The sequence below is a fragment of the Octodon degus genome, unplaced genomic scaffold (genome assembly GCF_000260255.1).
Source record: "Octodon degus isolate 3935 unplaced genomic scaffold, OctDeg1.0 scaffold00020, whole genome shotgun sequence".
In the NCBI taxonomy this organism is placed as follows: Eukaryota; Metazoa; Chordata; class Mammalia; order Rodentia; family Octodontidae; genus Octodon; species Octodon degus.
This window is the reverse complement of record NW_004524596.1, coordinates 5,920,850-5,925,581: the sequence shown is the minus strand read 5'-3', so window position 1 is coordinate 5,925,581 and position 4,732 is coordinate 5,920,850. Positions and strand designations below refer to the sequence as shown.

The 4,732-nt window shown below is 41.1% G+C and overlaps 1 protein-coding gene across 3 annotated transcripts in view; it reads right to left on the bottom strand.

Annotated features, from left to right (window-relative positions):
• Cebpzos (CEBPZ opposite strand) overlaps positions 1 to 4,732 on the bottom strand; it is a 73,390-nt gene that overhangs the window by 50,516 nt on the left and 18,142 nt on the right. The gene's annotated exons all lie outside the window — the stretch shown is intronic.

Here is a 4,732-nt window from a genome sequence, read left to right as displayed (position 1 = left end):
AAATAAATAAATAAATAGATCAGGCGTTGTAAAAAAAAAAAAGAGTAAAAAAGAGAGGAAAAAAATATTAATCTGAATTATTTATCATAGATTTTTCGGTATATTGTGGGATTTTGCAGTAATGGATAGTATACTCTGTGTTGTTAAAATTATGCAGGTTTATGAGTTTAGAAAATGGTTAAGAACATTAGAAGTGTTTTTAAAGGTGTGGGAAAGGTTTATAAGAAGGTGGGAAAGGGTTATAAAGCCTTAAAATATATATAAATACTAACATAAATATAATGTCACTACTTTGCTGATTTTCACTTATCGCGGGGGTGTTGGAAGGTTCCTCCGTGACAAGTGAGGGACTAAGGTACCTTAAATTTTTAGTACTAATTTAATTGCTTTTTAAAGAGAAAGCATCTATATTTCCAAAAGAAGCTGTTGTTAATGTCCTACCTGTGAACTTTCATGCTGAATTCACACGAGGGCATTACTAGATGCCCGGAGAGACACACCTACGTCTGTGTCTGAACATAAATGAAATCGTTCTCTAAATGATGTACAACGTCTTTGCCCCTTCCCTGAAAAAAATGTTTCTCTTTTCTCACTATAGATCAAAGTACTCGTAGTGGCTATGTCAGACTTATTGTTGGGTAAGACTTACTTCTGACTGTGGATGGACATAAGGTCAATAAATCCTATTGTAATTTAGTACAAGAAAATTTGCTCATTTACTGTGTAAATGCCATGGTAGTAGGTCCTAAAAAGGCTCTGTTCTCAAGAGGTTGTTTATTCCTAATACAATCTTTAATTCAGAGATAGATTGACTTTTTTTTTTTTTTTTTTTTTTTTTTTGGTGGAACCAGGGATTGAACTCAGACCCTTGTGCTTGCCAGGCAAACACTTATTCTACTGAGCTATCTCCCGGGCCCCTAATTCAGAGATAAACGTAAGAGTTTGTGTTGTGCTACTATAGAGGTTTTTCTACCATAGAGCCCCAGCTAGGCACATGGAACCTGCACAAGAAGGCAGTGAAAATTCTAGAATGACCCTCCTTATTTGCCACCAATCAACCCTTTAATGATTTTTTTTTACACTTATTATCACACGTCTGATTTGTATAATGGTTACATTCATAGTAAGGAGTTGGCAGTGGACACAGCACATGTTACTTCTTTTTACCTTCTTTCCCCCCTCTTCTCCCCTCCCTCCAGTGATCATTTTCCTTCCCCCATTTTTGTTTCCACTGCAGCTCCTGCTGCCCGAAAACAGCTATGTGCAGTTAAGCATAGAATGTTTCATTGTTTTGAGGAAGATTGTAAGATTATGATTTGTATAATATTGCACGCTAGATAAACCGAAAATTCTCCCTTCAAAATGCGAAGAAATGATAGATATAAATTCTTCCTGTGCATATCTTGTCTATCCATAAAGTAAATAGAGCTGTCCAAAGTCAAAACCAAAGACAGAACAGAGAACTAGGACAAGTAACATCAGAGATGATACTGAGCTGCCACAGAGGGAGCTGTCTCTAGTGCACAGGCCTGGATTCTAACACCCAAGACCACATTAGTTGAAAGAGAAGACAGGAAGACCAGTGTAACAAAAGAAAGCATCCAAACCAACTCTTTCAAGTCAAGAAGCTTCACACGTGACAGAGGTGGCACTGCACATCACAAGAAATTAAACTCTCCAATATTTGATTCTAAAGTATTGAGTTATAGAAAAAGTGAAGTCAGATCCATACTTTATATCACTCACAAAAAATAAGTTCCTTAAGAATTAATAATCTATATGTTTATTTATTTTAAAATTTTTTTTATTTTAACATTTGTGTGTGTGTGTGTGTGTGGCCAGCTCAGCCCACCAGGGGGCGCAGTTGGCTGGCATGTGGTGCTGCAGGAGTGAACCGCAATCCCTGTGCTTTGCCAAGCTTGTTCCAAGTAGGTGCTTTAGACCACTGAGCCATCTCTCCAGCCCCAAGAATCTATATGTTTAAAAGAAATTTAAAAACATTAAGTTGTTAAAAGAAAATAGATGGCTCAGTGGAATAAGCATTTCCCTGGTAAGCACAAGGGCCTGAGTTCAATCCCTGGTTCATCCCCCCTCCCCTGCAAAAAAAAAAAAAAAAGCAAATACAAGGGCCAGCCTGACAGCTCAGCAGACTAAAGCGCCTGCTTAGGCAGAGCACAGCAGCCAGTTTGATCCCCGGCCTGCTGTGCGGTGCCCCCCACCATGGGGGCATGCTGAGACATCGATTGAGACTGAGCGTGGTGGTACACACCTGTAATCCCAGCACTTGGGAGGCTGAAAGCTGGAGAATCACTGTGAGCCTGATCTGTAGTGAGATCCTGTAGACCCTGTTCTAAAAATACAGAAAAAAATAAATGAAAGCAAATACAACGTGTTTTTCTAGCCATTTTTCTTAAACAGAAATATTTTCTTAAACAGAAAACAAAAGGGCATGAAAAAAGAAAGCAATTTCTGTTTTTTGCTACATTAAAGTGTGAAATTGGGAACAACCCGCTCAGGCCCCCCTCCTGTCCCTCTCTCAGCCAGAAGCTTTCTTTCCCTCAATAAATATATTCTACTCATAAAAAAAAAATAAATAAAGTGTGAAACTTCTGGTAAGCAGTCATCTTTAACAAAGTGAAACAAAAAATGTGAAATGGCATGACAACTTTAGAGAAAGTATTTAATAAATGAAAGGCTAACATGGAGGGGAAATTAAGAACAATTAAAATCAATAGGTAAAAGAGAATATAACAATAGAAAGTATAGAGGAGATGGATACGTAAGTCCATATTCTTAAGGGAAATAAATCAGACACGCAAGTGTAAACCTGCATTGTTTCTCTGGTGTGAGAAACTGAAAATATCAATAAGGACCAAAATGTATAATTGTAATTGTGAGATAGGGAGACAATGTTCAAATGAGGAGGGGAACAAAAGAGAGGAGAAGGGAAAGGAGGAAAGAGGTTTTTTACTGTATCTAAAGCAGGGTCTCACTGGGCAGATGGGACTCAGAGTGCTCCTCCTGTTTTCCGCCTCCCCAGTGCTAGGATTACAGACATGCACCACCATGACCAGATTCAGTCGTTGGGGGTGGGGCCAGCACAGCGTGGATTGAACCCCAGTCCCTGCACTTGCCTTGGTGGGCACGGAGCTATCTCACTGGCCCTTCATATTCTCACTTTCACAGGTTCATGATTCACTGATTTAAGGGACACACTGCCTGGCCACTAAGGCCTTCCTTTGAAATTGTGAGTGAAAACGTCTCTGACTCCTAACTCTTGCAATCTGCATGCCTCCAGACTGGCACTATGTGGGTGGTGTCAGTGTTACCAGCCACCAGCTCAAGCAGTAGCTGTCCCCCAACTCCTCCATGGCTGCAGCAGCCTCTGAGGTCCTGGAGGGCTGACCTTGGGAAACACTTCCCTAGATGGCCTTGAGCAAGTAGGGTGCCCTGGGACTCTCTTATCACTGCAGTCTCTCAAAGTCATTAACCCTTTTGTACACTTGAGCCTGGAGTGGGTGGGGTCTGGGCAATTCCTGAGACGCCCCCAAGGCATCCTTCCTAGTGTCCCAGTGCAAAGTACTTGGATTTTTTTTGAAGGGCACTAATCATGTCACTCCTTCTCCTTGATCCCAATTTAGAGGTGCTTTTTCTTCTGGCCAATTGGAACAATTTTCACATTTTTCTGCACTCCTTTTTGATCCTTATTCTCACTATAAATCCGGCTAAAAGCAGCCAGGAGTGTTCACATTGCCCAAATACTGGGGTGCCTTGAAACGTCCTCCAGAGATCAATTAATTCACTGACCTTAAAATTTGCCTACTGTACAGTCTTGGTACATGGGCAAGATGTGGGCAAGTGTTTTTGTTTTTGTTTTTTGTACTTTAGAGAAGGGTCTACAGGGAGTGCAGGGTCTCACTACTACATCTGACTCATAGTGATCCGCCTGTTTACAGCCTACTAAGAGTTGGGATTACAGGCCTGCGACACCACATCCAGTCTCAATTGCTGTCTCAGCGTGCCCCGGGGTGGAGCCAGCAGGGCGGGCCTACAGATGGAACCCCTTGTGCCTGCTTGCAGTCGCTTTAATCTGCTGAACTATTTGGCGGGTCCTGGGCAAGTTTTTGACAGAGCATGTGAGACCCCACTTCCTGCTGCACGCTTTGTAGCAGAGAAATGATTTCATTTAGAATTAAAGAAAGTGGTACTTTTGTTAAGCATTTCACACTGTGCCCCCAGCATAAACATAAGGAAGCTGAACATCCGGATAGGAAAAAAAAGTTTTATTTTTCAGCTTACCCTTAGCTAGCCGAGGCCGGCCCGTGTGAATCACTAAACAAATCCTTGTGAAAGGAACAAATTGATGGAGGAGGAGAATCTAAGGATCTGAGTCTTTGTCAAGGTTCACTGGGCACCTAACAGTTAACGCATCTGATGGGGATTTTCTTAGTCCATTCTGGCTGCGGGATGAAGTAGCACAGACTGGGTAGAAGTGCTGGAAAGTCCAAGACTGAGGTCATCAATTTTATCCGGAATGTCAACTTCTCCATATAAATCTGGGAATTATGATTTTAGCCCCCATCCTTTTTTTTTTTTTAATTTTAGGGAAGGGTCTACAGTGTATTCAGGGTCTCACTACTAGATGAAGTGCCTCTTTTGTTGAATTGTTTTATCAATTGTAGGGTATTATATAAAATTTCTTTCTGTTTTTTTTTTTTTCCCCCCCATTTTA